This window comes from Octopus bimaculoides, chromosome 9, assembly GCF_001194135.2.
Source record: "Octopus bimaculoides isolate UCB-OBI-ISO-001 chromosome 9, ASM119413v2, whole genome shotgun sequence".
In the NCBI taxonomy this organism is placed as follows: Eukaryota; Metazoa; Mollusca; class Cephalopoda; order Octopoda; family Octopodidae; genus Octopus; species Octopus bimaculoides.
In genome coordinates this window covers 848,967-869,868 of record NC_068989.1, presented here as the reverse complement: position 1 = coordinate 869,868, position 20,902 = coordinate 848,967, and the positions used below count along the sequence as shown (strand labels likewise).

At 37.9% G+C, this 20,902-nt stretch overlaps 2 protein-coding genes across 5 annotated transcripts in view; one reads left to right on the top strand and one right to left on the bottom strand.

Annotated features, from left to right (window-relative positions):
• Positions 1-20,902, bottom strand: part of LOC106879484 (tRNA N6-adenosine threonylcarbamoyltransferase, mitochondrial) — a 106,065-nt gene that overhangs the window by 35,987 nt on the left and 49,176 nt on the right. For both annotated transcript variants that reach the window (XM_014929078.2, XM_052970343.1), the window contains exon 3: positions 7,529-7,602. The gene's annotated coding sequence lies outside the window, so the exon portion shown is untranslated. The remainder of the gene's footprint in view (positions 1-7,528; positions 7,603-20,902) is intronic.
• The window catches only part of LOC106879483 (uncharacterized), a 51,601-nt gene continuing 45,049 nt past the window's right edge, over positions 14,351-20,902 (top strand). Inside the window, exon 1 of one of the 3 annotated variants that reach the window (XM_052970341.1) lies at positions 14,351-14,946. The gene's annotated coding sequence lies outside the window, so the exon portion shown is untranslated. Of the gene's footprint in view, positions 14,951-20,902 lie in introns of all 3 variants that reach the window. The other 2 variants (XM_014929075.2, XM_014929074.2) reach the window with 2 other exon arrangements.

The following is a 20,902-nucleotide window of genomic DNA, read 5'->3' as shown; positions in this document are numbered from 1 at the left end:
TGTGTATATATATATATATATATATATATATATATATCGTCATCATCGTTTAACGTCCATTTTCCATGCTGGTGGGTTGGACGGTTTGACTGGGGACTGGGGAGCCAGATGGCTGCACCAGGCTCCAATCTGATCTGGCAGAGGTTTTACAGCTGGATGCCCTTCCTAACGCCAACCAGTCCGAGAGTGTAGTGGGTGCTTTTACGTGCCACCGGCACGAGGGCCAGTCAGGCGGTACTGGCAACGGCCATGCTCAAATGGCGTTTTTACGTGTCACCTGCATAGGAGCCAGTCCAGCGGCACTGGCAACGCCCTCTCTTGAATGTTGTTTTCCATGTACCACCAGTGCTCCCTGGATGATGAAATATCTTTCAGGCTGCAGAGAGCAACTGATTCCTTCTGGTCTCTTGAGTCTCATGTCTGGTCTCAACATGGCATCACAAAGCAAACAAAAATTGCTGTGCACCGTGCATGTGTACTGACATCACTCCTTTACTAATCTGAAACATGGACCCTTTACAAACATCATGTAAAAGTCCTCAAACGCTTCCATCAAAGATGTCCGAGACACATTCTGAATGCTGGCTGGACCTTAAAAACTCCAGATACACGGTTCTTGAGGAAAGTCTATGTCCTGAGTTTTGAGGCAATGGTGCACAAACACTGGTTACATTGGACAGGACACCTTGTTGGAATGAAGTATAGCAGGATCCCTAAACAGATGCTACATGGGGAACTTGTTAGTGGAAAGAGATCCCGGCAGAAGCCAAGACTGTGATTTAAGGACTGTGTAAAGTCCTCATTAAAGGCCTCTGAAATGCGGGAGGCTGTCTGGGAGAGCGATGCTTGTTATCAGATGGAGTAAACAGGTAAAGGAGGGAGTCAATACCTTTGAAAGAGCTTGTATTCTTTATGAAGAATTTAAGCATGCTGCTCAAAAATGCACTGCTGGTGTAGTGAATGGGGAAAGCTGGGTTTGCAATGTTTGCAGTCATATATGTTTGTCAGGGGCAGCGCTTGTTAGTCACCAAGTGAAACAAGTAAAAGATAAAAGATGGCCAATGTTGGTGGCACGTAACAGGCACCCGTGTTGGTGGCACATAAAAAGTATCCTTCGAATGTGGGGCCTCACAGAAGCAATGATAAGTGACCGAATCCTTTGGAGATATGCCGTACTTCTAAATGATGATGATGATGATGATGATGATAGTATAGGCATGAGAAATACTTAATGCAACCAGTCGAGCTGATACAAAGCTATTTTCTTTTGTTTGTTTGATCCAAGTAGTGCAGACACGCTATCTTGCTTTCCCTTACTTCTGGCTTTTAAAACACCTGCGTAGTTCTGGTTTAATCAATTATATTTGTCACCATTAAACAATGAATTTCACACTTTTGCAAACCATTTCCTTCACAATTGTGTTTGTTTAATCAATTTAAAACTGCTGCACAATATGCACACACCTGACACTAAGTGACAAATCTGATTTTGCTCCATTTTCTACTCTTCACTGCATTACACAAACACACAGACAGACAAACGTACGTACAGACATACAGTGCAGGGTCAGTTGTGTCTGGAGTGTGAGATCTCAACAGTATGAAGTGTATAGTGTACGATGTATAGTAGTGCCTTAGGATCACCTGAAGTTCTAAGCTGTGGTCTGCAAAGGTAGCACTGGAGATCTGTGAACATGTTAAGCTGACAGACCTTTCAATATCCTGGGGTCCATGGGAAAACTCATTCAAATAAAAGGGGTCCTTGGTAGTGAATAGGTCAGGAACCACTGTTCTATACCAATCTGAAAGCTTTTTGTTAGCAGGTGTATTTGTATTAAGAGAGGGCTTGAGAAGTGTTTAGCCTGACTTGATAATTCCTTACTGATAACTCAATACACACACACACATGTATATCTATATCTATCTATATAAGGCTCAAAGTTTGTGTAGAGATAGAACCCTTGACTGAAGGATGCACAGACCCTCTTCAGATACTGATCCTCATCATCTTAAACAATCAACCATGTTCGGGGAAAAACTTGAACCCGTGATTTAGTAGTAAGACCATCCCAGCTAAAACCTTTATGAGGGGAGCCTTTTTCCACTGATCTGGGCAGACCTAAAGGGCTGGAATGTGGGGAAAAAAATTGTAAAAGTCTTCAACAACAGAACAAGCAATATCTGAATTTAGGTTCTCAGCATCTTGAGTGGAATATTTTCATAATCTAGATCAGGGTTTCTCAACGAGAGCCATATGGCCCCTAATGGGCCACAAAGCTAAGTTTGAAAAATAAGGAGCCAGAGGAGGGGGTGCACAGAAAATTTGGGAATCATAAAATATTAACATGTAGGTATGTATTTTTATTTGTAAAATGCACATGACACAGACATATAAGAAACACGTGTATATGCATTTATAATTATGATGGATCATCCTCGTGTACTAATTTTCTATTATACTCATATATGTTCCTAAAGAACACGTGTTAGAATATTAGATTCTGAGTGTTGTATGTCTGGTTCGTAAAATGAACAGCTACATACCATTGCATCGTACTAAATTGCTCCCAAATTTTAAAACTGCAAAACATACAAATACAATGGACAGCACAGAAGGCAAAGTTATTAATCAAAACTCCACTTCAACATTATTGACGACATGGGAAATCCATCCAATCAACAACATCCACACTAACTGGTTAACAACTCTCTTTCAGATTCTTTTTTCTTTTTTGCTTTGTCAAATTACACCACTTCTTCTTCTTTCTCTCTCTCTCTCCCTCTCCCCCCCTCTCTCTCTCTCTAAAAGGGAATGATGAATATTTGTCTTGTTATTTTTATCTTTTTATAAGCATAAATATTAATCTGTTTTTCCTGATTATTATAGCCTTTGATTTAGTTAACTGTGTAACATATTAACTTTATAAACTTAGTTTTAGACCTAATTTTATTCTTGGCTAAAAAGGTATATCGGTTTACCTTACTCTGTATTCACCCCTGAAGAAAACACTTCTTGAAACTAATCTCTTGCTTATTCAACTTTTTTGAAAATATTTGTTTATTATTTCAGATAAACATGGCTAGTACATCTAAAAAAAAAGGGTAAACATTATTCTGTTGAATATCTTGCTTATGGATTCACCAAATCTCCATAAAATTCTACCATGTCTATGTGTCTGCTGTGAAAGACTTCATTCTCATCTGGAGACTGCACATCATCATCATCGTTTAACGTCCGCTTTCCATGCTAGCATGGGTTGGACGATCTGACTGAGGACTGGTGAAACCGGATGGCTACACCAGGCACCAATCTAATTTGGCAGAGTTTCTACAGCTGGATGCCCTTCCTAACGACAACCACTCAGAGAGTGTAGTGGGTGCTTTTACGTGTCACCCGCACGAAAACGGCCACGCTCGAAATGGTGTCTTTTATGTGCCACCCGCGCAAGAGCCAGTCCAGGGGCACTGGCAACGATCTCGCTCGAAAACCCTACAAAGGCTAGTCAGGCGGTACTGGCAACGGTCACGCTCAAGATGGTATATCTTATGTGCCACCCGCACAAGAGCCAGTCCAGGGGCACTGGCAACGATCTCACTTGGCTTGCCGGGTCTTCTCACGCACAGCACATTTCCAAAGGTCTCGGTCAGTAGAGATAAGAAAGACAATCCACTAGATTTCTTCAAAAGGTTACGTGATGAATTGGATGGCAGTGGATCAAACATTCACTCAAAGAGCAGCAAAAGTAGACAGAGGGATGTGTTGTCATCTTACAAGATAGCAAATTTAGTTGCAAAAGCTGGTAAGCCTCACACCATTGGTGAATCTTTGATCATAACAGCAGTGGCTGTAGTGCTTTCAACAGTCATGCATCAGACTGGGAAGCAGCCGAGAGAGTAAATCTTCTCTAACCAAGATTATGGCACTGGAGAATATGCAGCTGAACACCACTAAAAGAGCTTCTGCTAGGGATCCCCAATCCTTAAAGTGTTATGGAAACTCCAGCAATGGGACAATTTTGAATGTTCTGGAAGCTTCTAGTTAGACATCAACTCTTCAACAACACTGATCAATGTTTGTTGGCTACTGTGATTGAGTGTCAGTTCCCTTGGTAGACTCCTGTACAAGGGAACAGCTCTATCTAGGGACCTCGTAACTCACCCCTCCTCAGGAAAGGCCAAGAAAAGATGTCAGGACATGGACATTCTACATAGTGATCAAAAAAACATACCATGAGGTTAGCATTAAAACAGACTGGCCCTAGCCATTGAGTTGAGATGCTGTTATAATGCAGATATAGTTGTACTCCATGATGCCAAGCTACTTGGAGGGGAAGGGATTCCATTAATGAAAAGTTGGTGAAGATTACATCTTCTGGAAGTCTCCTCTGAGGACAAGTAATCATGAATATGGCATTATCTTTGATCTTTGCTTATGAGGAACAGTTTCCTGCTGAAACTAAGACACTAAATAACATCACAAAGCTACTAATATCACTTTACATTCTACTTGATCGTAGCCACTACATCACATTGCTGAATGTTATTGAATCACTCTTGTTGTCTGAGAGTCAGAACAAAGACCACTTTTATGAGACATTAAGATCAAGCATTGATTAAGATCCAAAACAGGTTAAACTCATTCTAATGGTTGATTTTTAATACAAGTGCGGGAAGAAGTAGCTAAACCTGGGAGTGAGTGACGGAAGACAATGGCACCATAAAATCTAACCACAATACCATCACACTTGTTTATCAGGTGTGAAACAATGGTATCACAATTGTTATCTTTTAATAGAAGAGCAAACACACGACCTTGCAGATACAACTCAGATCCAAACACTGATACACCCGAGTTGGAGGGGAAGGGCAATAGCTGCCAGCTACGAACTGCATTAAAATAACATTAATGGCTGCTGAGATGCAACGATCTTTCTTTCGTAACTATGTATATATATGTGTGTGTGTGTGTGTGTGTGTGTGTGTGTGTGTGTGTGTGTGTGTGTGTATGCACATGTATAGATATTGGCATCTTTTTGTGCAGAAGATCTGATATTTGCCTGTGGGAATTGTCAATACATAAACAATGAATTTTTTTCAATTTTGTTATCTTTAGAGATAAGAAACATGAGATGTTTGAAATGTGGTAGAAACACTTAATATGGAGCATTCAGAATAGGAGTATATACAGTATATACACTATGACAGAATTGAGAGACTATAACAGAGTTTGGAGGAAATAGAGGACGGAGATCAAAGATCTTCTGTTCAATTTCTGTGAGGTTTTACAATTATATTCTTAATAAGTTGAAACAGGAATTAATTATCCTTGATGAGTTGCTACCTTTAAAATCTATAGAGTAGCAGGCAATAAGAGGAGCCAAGATGTGATCAATTGAATTGCTAAAAAATGTAACCAAATTTTCCTTAAATCACATCCTACCATCTTAACAATGGAAAGATACATTATGTAAATTTGGATGGACACTGTATAAGATACTTGCTCAAGGTGCCATGCAGTGGGACTGAACTCTGGACCATGTGCTTGGGCAACAAGCTTTTTACCATACAGTCATACCTGCACTGTTGGAGAGGAGGGGGGGGGGGTTAAAATATTTTTATTGGTTTGGTTTGGAGGAAGGAGGCTGTTTCCAAGACTGGTGAAATTAACACAGTTCCTATTGTTGAATAGTTGCAGGAACATGACAGACAGGGAGGAGTTTCAGAGGATTTCTGAGGAAGAATGGCTGGACCTTGTCATTAGTATGGGGCCTGGGAGGGTGGATGGAATAAGGATGACAAGAGGAGGAGGGCTGAATGAGTTGGGGGCTGCCTGGATAAATGTGACATTTGACCTCACAGAGGTGAAGAGCAGAGATCACTGTAAAAATGGTAGAAAAGAGAGAAGACTTTAAGTTTGTGGGTCAAAGGTCAAAGTGCATTGTTCAATGAGGTAGCCTTTTTTGGAGGAGGTCCTGGATGTGTGTAACCCGAGAGGGATGCTCTGTTATAAGCCTGACTTTAGCTTTGGCAGGGTTTTGCAGTTGTTGGGGTGGGGTGGAGGAAGTGGATTCTGTTTCTGAAGAGAGTGGAATATATCTCTAGGATTAGAGTTTAATAAGTTCCAACAAAGTTAAACTAGCAAAATTATTGATTAGCAATAATAATAATAATAATAATAATAATGTGTTGCTTTGCCATTAAGTATGAGTTCTTCAGTGGTCATTGTTCTAAAAATCCATAATCTCATTAAGCTTCACAAAAATTAGTGCATCAGAAATGAAGTTTACGAGTGTCTTAACAATGTAATGATGAATGAGACATCCATTGACCTTTATCGCACTTTCATTGAGAATGCTAATTACAGTATGTTAATTAATAAAATATTGAGTATTTATTAAGTTTTATTCTTCTGAAATCATAAATTACAAAGCAATATTTGATAGCATGACACCACTGTCAGCATGTAATACAAATCGATTTTCACTAATCAAACAAATTTTAAGCCACTAACAAATATGATCTTCAAACTGAGATACTGTTTATCTCCAGCGATGCCGGAGTCGTGTAGAATAATGCAGTGGTGTTTCAGCATAACCGAAGAAATCTCATTCACTATTGGACAATAGTGCTGAGAATATCTAAGCATTGATAATGTACATCTAAATCTTGTTAACTGAACTGAATATTCTTTACTGAAGAGGTTTAATAAGATAGAAACATTTCCATTTATTTCACCTGGCAGATTTAAAGAAAAAATCCACTCTCATCTGCATCAACTTTATTTTCCCAAAATTTCAGTTAGCTGATTAAACACCCCTCTGTGATTCATCCAATAACGCAGCATCACCTGATGAAATCAATCAATGATGATGCACTCTGTATATATATATATATGAATATAGGACAAAACCCACCTAGGACAAAACCCACCTAGGACAAAACCCCCATGGTTAAAGTTTGAAAGTGGACAAAACCCCATTGGTTATATTTTTGGGTTATTTTTCAGTTTTTTTCCCCTTTTTTACTTGTTTCAGTCATTAGACTGTGGCCATGCTTTGGTACCGCCTGGAAGAATTTTTAGTTGACACTGTTGACCTCAGAATTTTTTTCTTTTTAACTTGTTGCAGTTATTAGCCTGCGGCCATGCTGGGGCACCACCTTGAAGAATTTTTAGATAACTGTATCGAACCCAGACATTTTTTTAGGTGATTTTCAACCAGCACAAGAGGTAAAACCTAGAAGGTCTCTCCCCATCCTAGAAATAACAACCAAATCTCTTGAATTTTTTTTTTTATTTTTTATAATTTCATGTAAACAAAAACGAAAATTGCAGTTGTAAAATTACTTTTATATTCTGAAATAAAATTTTTAAGTAAACAAAATTATATTGAATCAAAAATAAATAAGAAGAATAGAATAACAAAACACAAAACTCTTTCCTACTCAATATTCATATTGTCTGAATTCTAACAAAACAGTTACTTCAAGAAATGTGCAGAGAAATATAAATGATAACAAGACGACTAACCTTTGGCGCCATAATTCTGTTAGACCTTCAACGTTTAGAGAAAGTTCAAAAGGTCAGCTCATTCTCATTAATATCTAAATGCAGAGAGAAAAAAAAGAAGACTTTAAATTTAAATTTTAAAATGCTGATTTTTCTGAGATAAAAATTCTTGCATAATATTCTGTGGTTAAATGTGTTGGGCTGGGAAAGATGAGAAGAGGTTCATTATAAGCCTTTTTCAATATTGTTTACTTGAGATGATATGAAGTACATATTCATTTTCCAGTTCTTAGATGTGTGTGTGTGAGTGCATGTGCATGTATGTGTGCATGTCGTAGTGCAAGTACTGAGGTTTCAGTGAAATGAAAGCCGTCAAGAGGAAATCCATACAATTACGTTAAATCATATTTAACCTGACAGATTTGAAGCTGACTTAGAGTTTGTTTGGAAAAGAGACAACAATGGAAGCCCCTCCCACCATCACCACCACCACCACCAACACACACAAAAGAAAAATTCCTGTGATCGACTGACAGTAACACTAACAACAACTGTTGATGGGAAAACGTCAGACTTTCTGCATCAGGATTTGCACATCTACTTCTTTGGCTTTGCTCAATCTTTCCTCGTCAGAACCGTATCTCTCTGGAATATCTTCCTTGCTCATATGTTTTACTTTGGCATTAACTCATAGACATTGAAGTCGAACATTAAGTGCATTGACCTCCTCCTCAGTCTGCTGGGAATGTGTGCAAAGGTTAAAGAGGTACGACCCCTCTCTTCTCTGACAAAATGTGAAAACAAAATACTGTTATATAAAGGGACACTCTGCCGCTATGAGGAGAGTAACTCAACTGACCACCATAAAACATTCTAGTTGTATTGATTATCAGGAGGATCGTTTAAAGGTGATTTCACATCAACCCTAATTAATGAAATTGGCTTATCAATTTAGCAGCTATAAATCAAATATTCATAAAAGATGTATTAAGAGACAACGTGGCATTAAAGTCACTCTGAAGATCATCAGAGCGGGAAATTAGTAGAGGAGATGTTGAAACCAGATTGTGGACTTGGTTAGGAACCAACCTTTCAGCCATTCACTACCTGCTATTTAACTATATTGATTTTTTTACATTGGATCAATACTCATTGTTTATATTTCCTATTGAATATATCAACTGCTAGGATGGTCCATACTGAGTGAGAGTTAGTCAATAGCTGACTACTTTGTTAACTTACATTATATAATTATTGGAGATATTTTTCTCTATTTTGTGGCTTAGTCAAAAGAGGAAGGGACAGCAACCCCTCCCCTCCTTCCCTATTCACATGATTTTTGCAGAACTTCTGAGGTGTGTGTGGGGGTTGGGGGCAGACAATTCATAGACTGTGGTGTATCAAGTCTTTGAGTTTTCTTCAGACTAAAGACTTAATCTAAATGCTTGTAAGAGAGTAGACTCTGCCAAAGACCCTCATGAACAGGTGAGTCTGATAAACTTGGTATTGTGCATGACAATACCTTCATTGTCTTTATTTCTAACAAAATTCCAAAACCTCACATTTGGGTGGAGGACAAATGAGATTGAGGAATGAATTTGGGTTAATGTCTTTAGGAACAAAACTAATGTCGATTGCTTTCCAAAACGATTAAAATCAAACCATGGAACTTGGTTTGCAAGCAGTTTAGTTCTCTACTTTAATTCTATATTAATTGTTTGCATTCTTCAACAGTTTCATCCCTGTTGTCTCATGGAATTATAATTCAACTTGATTCAGGATGGTCTTAGGTCATCACCCACAGTCCCTGATGCATCGACTATCACAACTATGACCTTTATAGATTTCATGCTCCAAATCCTCACAATCTCAAATTTTAAGGGATTGTATTTTTTCAACTTTTCATCTTCTTTCTTCACAATTCTGGAATCAAATGGACATGAGGGATCATTCAGTGGGGAAATAATTACTATTATTATTGAGTGAGAGAGAAACACATGTCATTGAAGTGACACTGGGATACAAATTTACAAAACCCAACATACCTATCATGATTACCTGTCTGATAAGAGTACACCAGGTACATGTACCACAACCATATGTGCACGGTATTGTGACCTCATATCAAGATAAACAACACATGACCTTGCAGGTGGGGCCCAGTTAGAATTTTCCACAGGTTGAGAAGCCCACCTCAAGTTTTAATGAACGGAAAAGGTGATATCTAGCAAGATTGGTGGTGACAGTTAAGGAGTAGATCACCTGAGTCATCCCTCTGCATCCCTGGTACATCTTCAGTCATCTCAGCCTGCATCACCATTGGTTGAAGAAGTTAAGAATGTGAGATTGAAAGCCGATCATCCATTATAGCACTCCATCTCTATTATCCAAGTCCAATGCATGTCAATGCTCAAACTTCTTGCAACCATAAAGAGAGAGTGGACCTCTGACTGTAGTGGTCAGAACACCACATGTGGTGGAGGCAATGAAATATCGCCAATGCATACAGAAAGGATAGAATTATTGGCAAGAGCAGTTGTTGTTATCTGGTCACCTGCATACTCTGTTTAAGAAGTACTGTCAGTGTCAAACAGGTGGTCATTTTTGGAAATGAATGATGAATAAGGAGGAAGATGTATGAATGCATAATTAAGGATATGTGTGGGTGTGTGTATCTTCTGATGGCATATATTGCTGAAGGATATAAAACTTGAAGTAGTGCTCATTGAACAAAGTCCCTTGTGATGTTTACTCTGTTGCAAGTTATCGACACTTTGTTGTCAATGTTGCTAACAAAAAGTTTGTGAGTGTTTGATTGGCTAATTGGAAACCTGTAACCAACAATACAATTGCAATATGTGATAAAAGAAAGGGGTCTGTACCTGGAAAGCTAAATAAGCCAAACAGAGGTAAAGTGCTTTATCCAGAAACAGGTTAGAGAAGGTAGTGTGACACTTGAATTAATAACCACATAATATATATGATATGGAATTTCAAATACCGCAACCGTTATGCTTCATATAAGTCTAACTTTTACTTTTATAATGTTCCACTAACCTTGATCATGAAGTCTTTCTTAGTTGCTGTTTTGTTTCATTATTGTTTTGTAAAACATTCCAATTATGCATAATTTATGACAGACATTTATAAATGAATACAATCTGAAGAAAAGCTTTTGAAGTGTCATGACCATAAACACGATACAGCAGTTGTGATAAAAATACTTTTAGCCTTTCAGCCGGTTGTCAAATATTTGGTAACGTCAGCCATTTATGCTCTGAGTACTTTAAACAATCTAAGAATACCTGTCTTCTGCTGTGGACATGTTCACAATGAAACAATGTTTGTGTGGTGGCCTTCATTTATTGGAATTTGGTTTTCACCATTGTCTTACACCTTTTGATTGAGGTGGGTGGTACTTTAATGATTACATTTCTCTTGTTCTCTGCTCATTGGAACAGTTGCACCTTCATGCTGCGACAACGCCAATTAGCTGATTAAATATCAATCATCTATGGTGCTGTGATATTAGCCTTATAATATGTACCTTGGCTGCCATGTGGAAACAGATGCTACAGAAATCTGGAAGATAGCAGAAATAATTCTTCTTTTTGAAGCCCTAACTATGAATAGGGCCCAAACCAGATATTAGTAAGCAGAGCTGGCCAAGCCTGTGACTCACGTCTATCATATCCTGAAAAAATCAAGAAGCTCAGGGACTCATTAGCTTTCTTTTATGGAATTCATTAACTGTCATCAATTATTAAAAATTCATTAAGTTTTATTAGCTGCTGCTTCTTTAGTTTCTTTCGATTAATTTTTTTCTTTTGCTAATTAACAACAACAGGCATTAAACGATGATGATGATGATGAGTTATGGCAAATGGATGTTAAATGGTGGGGATGAGGTAGATGTATGAAAACAACGTTTTACAGTAGAACAGCACTTTTCTTTTGATAGAATTTATTAACTGTTATTATTTACATTATTTATATTTGATGGATATTTGTCCTCATCTTTGTTGTTAACACAATGTTTCGACTGATATACCCTCCAGCCTTCTTCAGGTGTCTTGGGGAAATTTCAAACCTGGGTTCTCATTCCCAAGGTATTTTTCGATCTTATTATTATTATTATTATTATTATTATTATTCAGGTCACTTTCTGGAATCGAACTCGGAATCTTGGGGTTAGTAGCCCACGCTCTTAACCACTACGCTATATGCCCAACTCCTGGCAGTGACCTGAATAATAATAATAATGATAATAATAATAATAATAATAATAATAATAATAATAATAATAATAACATTGAAAAATACCTTAGGAATGAGAACCTAGGTTCAAAATTTCCCCACGACACCTGATGAAGGCCAGAGGGTATATCAGCCGAAATGTTGTGTTAACAACAAACAAGATGAGGACAAATATCCATCAAATGTAAATAGTGTACATAATTCCTCATCTCTTAAATATAGAACTGTGTTATTAGCTACTAAATTCACTATTAACTATTTAATTTTACTATTTTTCGGTATTCATTTTTATCAAATACATTTTTCTTTATGTTTACGTATTTGTTTCAACTATTTTTTTCCTTTGTTAATAACAAGCACAGGTAGCATGTACAACAGACACAACAGCTACAGCAAGCGAAATAATAATAATAATAAAGAAAAAAAAAACGATTTTGAAAACAAGCCACAGTATTAGTGTTGTTAAGTGCAGCTGCAACAGCAGCAATGTAATGACTTGGCCTCACCTGTTTGTGTTGTCAGGTAAATGACAGAAACATGAAAAATTGTTAAATAACATTAGTTCTTCTTTCACTCTAAAACATGCTTTGTGGAGAGAAGAATAGTTTGTTGTTGTAAGCAGCAACAGAAATACTATCTGATTAACAAATGTCTGTCTGTGTGTCAAACAGACCCGGATCTTGAAGGTTTCACTGGATAAAAATACATGCAAGAAACAAGAAATGTTACAAGACTGGAAAAGTTGAACTTTTGGCTTTCAGAAAGTTTAGGGAATCTGTTATTCCTGGAATCTTTCTTATTCAGTTCAACTGTGATTCACTTGGAAAAGCAAAATGGCTGAATTGCTTGAGTGGTGGGCTAAATGCCAGCAGTATTTAGTCATGGCCCTGCATATTCTGAGTTCAAATCCTTTGCCTTTTTGCTTCCTGGAGATGATGAAGTAAAGTACTAGACAAGTACTGTGACCAATTCTTACAAAGCACCTTTGATGTCAATGGAATTATAATAGAAAAACAAGACACACATACAGTACATTCTCCAGAATCTAAACTGATTAAAAAGAGGGGGAAAAAAAAGAACATAATGTTTTGTGATTCTTATCAGCCCAGTTGCTGTACCAAAGAAATGGGACCCCATCCCTATCAAAATCTGATGAAATTATATTATTCATAGGTCCATGGGACCTCTTGGGATCCTGGTGCTGCAACATCTATAGATCCTACTTTAAGGTGGCACTGACAACAATAATAACAAAAATTAACTTCTAGAAGGAAAATAATAGCAACATCAACATCTACAGTACAATGTAGAGTAAGGTAGACAAAATTTGAAGAAATAATTCATGAAGGGCACTGAGAACAGTGAGAAGCCAAACAATAATGTATTTTATTCATTGCAGTCGATCTGAATGTTTGCCAAAACATGTTGAGAATGAACAGATATGTTATTGTTTGGATTCTCACAGTTCTGCAGGCATTTCATAAAGTATTATTTGTTTGGTAGACATCAAAATGCATCGGCATTTGTTTGCTAATTTCTATAAATTGGAGCCTGAGCTCTCATTAGATTCACTGGTGTGGTGGGGGGTAGCTTTGACTGAGGAGACACACAATGAGGTTGAGACACCATAGTCTCTCCTTCAATACCACTTCCTCTCCCAGCTGAAGGATTTTTGTCATGCAAGTTACTTGGTAACCCTGCTGATGCTGGTGCTACATAAAAAGCACCCAGTACATTCTGTAAATTGGTTGGCATTAGGAAGGGTTTCCAGCCACAGAAACCATGCTAAAACAAACAATGGAGCCTGGTGCAGTTCTCAGGCTGACCTGTTCCAGTCAAACCATTCAACCCATGCCAGCATGGAAAACAGACATTGATTAACAATAACAACTACACGAATGTAATGAGTCAATAACAGGGCCTTTTTTTGTTGTTGTTTGATTTGCAAGACAGCAACCAGTTCTCCCTTAAATCATACTTTACTGTCTTTAAGAAAATTTTTAAAAAAGGAAAAAGGGACACATTGGCTAATGCAGTTAGAAATATTTTTATTAATCTTTCTTCTTTCCCTTTCATAAATTTGAATTTCATGAGATAATAAACAAATTATAAAGCAGGCTTTGAAATGCTTGATACTGCTAAATCCATCAGATTACATTTGGAAGATTTTCTAAAATGTTGTCTTACCCTGGATGCTGTTTAGATCAAATGCACCCAGAGTTTCCTATTAAAAGGTCCTGTTTCCCCAGAGGATTGATTCACTTCTTATGGGTTTAGGGGATATGTTGGGCATCTATTATATAATTACTAATAATGAGGAATTACTCAAAACTGCAGTTATATATAATTAGGGTCTATACCTATCAGTCTAAGAACCCTAAGGTTCCAGGGAACTCTGGTCGGGAAATATTGCTCTATTGTCTTAACAAATGAAAGGATACACTGGACACAGTAGTGCAAGAAAAAGTAGAGATGGTCACGGTCGGAATAGTCATTTGTCTGCACTGCAACCACCACAAACAACACAAATGGAAACACTTGGAAGAACTGCTGTTGTTGTTGCTGTTTTTTTAGCCCCAGGTCAGCCTTGACGAAGAACTATGACTAAAGACATCCTGACGTTGACCATCCTGTTTTTGTGTGTGTTGGAATATAAGACTGCATTATCTAACGTGTTCATTTCTTATTAGAGATGGCAGAGGAGTAAGTAGAGAGATTTGGCTGCTATATCTTGCAAATCAAGTGGCGATCATGTAGAAGCACCCTCCTTGACTTGGAGTGTGTAATTGGATCATTATCGTCGTCATCATCATCAACAGCAGCAGCAGCAGCAATAACAAGATCAGTGTATTAAAAAAAACCCATCACTTGACAACAGCACCGACATCCTCATCTGTTGTATCACCATTAGTCTCTATAACTTTATAATAATAATAATAATAATAATAATAATAATAATAATAATAGCTGAAAGAAAGAAAGCATCAGCAGCCAGGCCAACATTCAACGGCTTCGATAGGGACAGACTAACACCAACGAGGTCTTCAGTAACCGCAGCGGCATTGCTTAGAAGTAAAAAGAAGCAACAGCTAAATCAAGTGCTTATCATAAGAAGAGATATCTCTATGCTTTCTACTAACAGACAAACGGAAAATTAAAGGCGATCCACAACGAACAGGTCGGCAAGTAAATAATAATTACTCATTGTCAATTCACATTTTATTCACCGTTTTTGTTTCGTTAATGACAATTAGTAGCAAGACATCCTTTGCTTGGGGAACCTATCACTGTGTTTGTTTCCTCTTTTTTCCTCTTCTCTTTCTATCCATCTTTTTCTATAGTTGTCTGTCTATCGTGCGAAATGTCTTCCTTTAATTCACATGCCTCCGATTTACAAGTGGTTCAATTATCATTTAATCTGGATTGAAAAGGGTATAAATAAGTTGGCTGATTATATAAATTAGCTGGACGAACACATAATCAAATCCGATGAGTTGCAACAAGATTGCAGTTTCAGTTTCGACGATGATGATGATAATTTCTAAGAAAGGTACAGTCAGGAATTTAGTGGGAGAAGGGCAGTTGATTATGTCCGCTCCCTGTACTTCACTGATAATTTATTTTATTGACCCCAGGAGGATGAAAGGTAAAGCTGACCTCGGCGGGATTTCAATTCAAAACGTAAATGGACAAAGCCCCCCCATACACTTTTGTTGTTTTGAGTAATTCTTAGTAAATTCCAACGTGTGTGTGTGTGTGTCAGTTTCTAGGAATAAGTGTGTGTTTGAAGAGAAGCGTGATGGCTGGATTTAGTCCCAAACCAACCCCGACTGAGCAAACCCATGGCATCCCGACCCTAACAATGCCGTCTTTTTGAGGGTATCGTGGGTGAATTGTTTTTACTTTTATACTTTACATCCGTCTCACAAGACGAGTCTAATTAAAATCTGATTTGCCAACTTTCGAAATATGTCTCACTCACCTCATGGAGAAGGAAACACTTCGAGGAATTGGCTGGTTGTTTTCCTTCTATGAGATAATATTTTGTTCCCAAATTTAATCTTTTCGCATTTTGCCCCCTTCCTTCAGGCTCCGTAAATCTGTATTTTTATCTTCTTTTTCAATTACACTTGTCTCACGAGATGAGTGGAATAGTAAAAAAAAAATTCTGCATCTTGAACATGATGTAATACGGTTTTTCCTTTCTTCTTTCCGTGATTTTTAAGGGAGATTTAGCTGCTATTTCTAACAGGTATAGCGATCATCCAAAGGATCCTTAATCAAATAGGCTGTGGACAACCTGGCCACGGTCTATCGGTTTAGATCGATTGTTTGCATTCAGTTGTAGTTCTTCACCTCGCTGCTGCGAATCTGGGAACTTTCATCTTCGGACAAGGGTTCACTAGCCATGTTGCCTCCATCCGGCCTGTACTTGGGCCATTATCATGTTTCAAGTGCACAACTCTTAATATCCATTTGACACGAAGAAAAACTGAGCAGACGGGCGCCTAGTCTTCTATTATAATTACATTCTTATTAAGGATGCATCATTTACTCAGTGTTCCATTGCTATTTTATTTTATCGATATTAGAAGGATTAAAAGTAAAGGTGACCTCAGACATTTAATTGATATATAATTGGTAATTACTGTATCGAACCAATTGATAACAAAATCGAGACTCGGTGGGATTTGAACTCAAACATTAAATTCCCAGTTTGCTGCAGCATTCAAGGAAGTTCAGCCGCTTTAAAATTTTACCTTAAATGAATTATAATTTAGTAAACGAACGGAAATTTGTATGAATGGAGTTTTATACGAATATATGATTTACCACAAATATCTTCAATTATTTCTAGATATAAACACGCGCGCGAGAGTTTTGTACCTGAGCTGACTCAGGTGTTTTTCTTTCGCCAAATATTTATTTTGTTTATGCAGAGCCATGACATTTGATATTTACGTCTTTATAATAAAAATACAACAATCATCCTCATCGATACGACAAATAAACGATGCAGTGGTGCTTGAAAATATTAAATGTCTGTACGGAGCTAATTTTTAAAATGTATCAATGAATAAAAATGATTTTAGTGACAAAATACCATCACCTGATTAAATAACACAACCCTTCACCGTCGTGAACATATGGGATCATATTTTTCATTATTGTCTTTGTGGAAGGGCCGAACGAACGTTAAAATATCTCATTTCTCGCTGACTCCCAATAAAATAACAGTCTTTGTGTCGAGGTTATTACCCGAGCAACTAAACCCTGTGGGTAACATGAAGCTAGAGAAATAAAGGGATCGGACCCTGTACTAAAGACTCCCCCCACCCCACCTTCTGTATTGTATCTGAAAGTTGGTGACAAGTCGGTTTCCTTTTTAATTCACTTCGTTCATACCATTAATAATCCTTGGGAAACGCATGATTGCCACGAAATCCCATATTAATTCACCTTTATAAAGCTGATATTATTTGTGACTGATGGTTATTATTCTAATACAACTAAAGGCGGCGGCGAGCTAGCAGAATCGTTAGCACGCTGGGCGAAATGTTTAGCGGTATTTCGTCTGCTTCTGAGTTCAAGTTCCGCCAAAGTCAACCATTTGGGGTCGATAAATTAAGTACCAGTGAAACACTGAGGTCTATGTAATCGACTAGTTCCCCCCACCACAAAAAAAATTTCAGGCCTTGTGCCCATGGTAGAAAGCATTATTATTCTAATACATTCATTCATTCTCTCTCTTTGGTCCATGAAAGAATTACTAATGACACACTGTGCAGATGAATTTAGAGCCAATGATAAACAGTCGCCATGTGACTGGTTTAAACATCTTGAGAACATTTTCAGTTTGACAATCAAACATTTCTAATACTTCTCAGAACGAGCTCTTGTTCAATCAAACAAACTTTGTCATTTATTCACAGCATTTGTGAAGGAATAGAGGAGTCTTTCATTGCATTCGTGTTATCTTATTCTTATATATAACATCAACACGGAGGTAATAAATTTATACAAATAAGTAAAAATAAACGATTAAAGCAGTGTCGGTAGTAAAGATTTTCACTTGTTCTTCCTCTTTCTAAAATTAACTACCCTAGTTTTGTGATCACAAAAAGTTGGCTGGAATACCGACCGGAATAGCTGAGTAAAGCTACACAGTAGCTATTACTAATCAAGTTAGCCAAAAGTTTGTGGTGGATTACCTTCGCTAATGTAAATATATTGGATTGTATAATAGAAGAGATTATATACGTGCCTTAATGGCATAGCTTGTATTCGAGAGCGTCGATTGTTTTTTTCAAAGCTGGTATGTCAATCGTATCCTATTTATTGCACCTTGCGACAGGATAAAGACACGACACAGACTAACAATCTATACTATATAAATATAATTAAATGGATATAAACAGAATTAAAAGCGTTTAATTTAATTAGAGTTAATTCTGGCTGATTCGGCACATCGAAAGAATACCTAGTTTGCTATAATAGAGCCCTTCCTATCTATGGGTGTGTACACTAAGTTTTTGTTAGTTGTGCGAAACACGTTTCATGTCCTTGTGTCTAATCGTTATAGTTCTGTTGTTTAGCTCTAGTCATGACCGCTCCTTCTTACTTTCGGACATTGTCATCCAGTTCAAACACAAGCCTTATACAATCTGTCCTTCATTCTGAGAGAAAAGGCCTTTGTCACCAGCAGAAGTAGTAACCTTGAACTTTTAACCTCTTCCTACCCTGGCTATTATTGTACCCTCTGAGCAACTGCCCCCACCCCTTCTAATTTTTGTCTCCTAAGTAACAAAAGCCATTGACTGCGTCTAGTAAGACGTCCGGGTATGTAATGGCAACTATTTCTTGTGTGCTCGTAGTACGTACTGCTCCAAAGCATTTGTTAAATATGAACCACCCTTACTCTGATAGTTTGCTTGTGATTTCACATTACCTCTAGGGTATTCATATATTGGGTTCTATGTACAGAGTTTATACCTACTTTCCTGGATACTGAGTAAAGCCCCTCTATCTTCTTTCCTACTCACTAAAGATTTTAGTCTTTGTTAAGTTTACTTCAAGGCTTCTCAATTCTAGGTTTCACTTCCATGCCTGGAATTTCCTCTCCAATTTCTCTATAGATTTGGCTTTGATCATCAGCATATAGAAGGTTCTATGTACATCAGGTCTTAAAATTCCTCTTTGATGGCCTGTAGGATTATCATGAATAAGAAGGGGCTGAGAACCTTCCACAAAATTTCTTCAATACCACGTCTACCTCATGCACAATGGTTTCTGGATTGCATTGGCCATTTTAGTGAGCATGGGGTGTTGCTTCTGTTCTAGGTTGGGGGCCTACTTCCTTATATTTCCTTTAATGCTAGGTGAGGAGCAGGTTTGTCAACCAAACTGAGGAATATCTTACCTTCACAAATTTTTACTTTGATGGAAATGGAGATGTAAATGATAAACATTTTAGAGTGAGATTTCCTGTTCAGGTTAGGATCAGGCATAGAATTAATCTTATCCTTGAAATCACTGGCAATTAGGGCCATGGCATTGAAGATCTCTTAGCTCAAAGATAGGTTGGAGATACTTTTGCTAACTCCCTTAACTAAGTTCCCGAAAACTATAGTTGGATGACAGTAAGCTGTATTAATATATGTCAGCCTCTCATTTGGTTTTTTGAAAGGGTTTTATAGGTGCCAGTGTTTAGGTTTGATGTCACATTCATGGAATCAACCACTTTCAGGTTGGTCCATATTGTGACCTTGGGTGCAAGAGAATTAAGGGTTAGATCCTTCTTAAGCCTATTGAGTGTGTGGCTATTTGCCCTCCTCTATAGGGCTAAGGCATCATCCCAATATAGGCCAAAGCTGATTGAGGGATATTACTTACTAAGCATATTTAGAAAAAAATTCTTGTAAGGCCACATACAGGGTGTCCCAAAAGTCACTGATGGGTTTCAATTTTTAGTAACTTCCTTCAGTTTACAGATAAATACATGAAATTTTGATACAATATAAAAGAACATAATGGAAATTAATATGTCCAAGTTAAATTTTGCAATACTACTACATCACAAATGAAAAATGACATCGCTTAAATGGCAGCTATTTTCGGTTTCACACACCCATGCTCTTTCCAAAACTTGCACCATAACAACCTCAAGAGTTTCAGACCCCACTTCTCTTATTTTCTCTATTGATGTTCTCCTTCAGTTGCACCAGAGTCTTTGGTTTGTTGACATAAACCCTCTCTTTCAGGAATCCCCACAGGAAAAAATCCAGACGAGTCAAGTCTGGGGAACGTGAAGGCCAGATGTCATTGCTGTAGCGGGAGATAATTCTCTCCCCAAAGCACTGCTGTAGCAACTGCATTGTTTCTCTTGTGGTATGAGCAGTTGCCCCCATCTTGCTGGAACCATGCATGAGGTCTACTTTGAATGGCTTTCATGTTCCCCAGACTTGACTAGCCCAGATTTTTTTCTCGTGGGGATACCCAAAAGAGAAGTGGGGTCTGAAATTCTTGAGGCTGTTATGGTGCAAGTTTTGGAAAGAGTACGGGTGTACGAAGCCGAAAACGGCTGCCATTTAAGCAATGACATTTTTCATATGTGATGGAGTGCGCTCTAGGACTAACTTATCTTTTGCATTTGTGGCACCGTTGGTGGCCAATGAGCCTTGCTCTTGACAAGCATACATGACTGCAAACAAGTGTTCCAGGAGCGATGTCAGTACACATGCACGGTACACAGCAATTTTTGTGTGCGTTGTGATGCCATGTTGGGGACCAGACACAAGACTCAAGAGACCAGAAGGAATCAGCTGCTCTTTGCAGCCTGAAAGGTATTTCTTCATCCAGGAAGCAAGAACAGCTGAGTGTGCTGCCCAGGTAGCCAAACTTGTCTACCATTTCCAGTATTGTTCCTTCAACGAAGATAGCTGGTTCCACATAAGGATTTCCTAGTGCAGGCTGGAACATTACAACAGTCTTGTCCAGGCTAATGCTGAGTTCAAATGCCTTGCAAGAAGTAGAAATATGATTCATAAGTATTTGCATGTTATTTCCCAGAGTGCTAACCTTAACAAAAGCAGGAGTAAAAACAGCAGCAAAGTACAAAGGAGAGTTGGGGCAAGGATG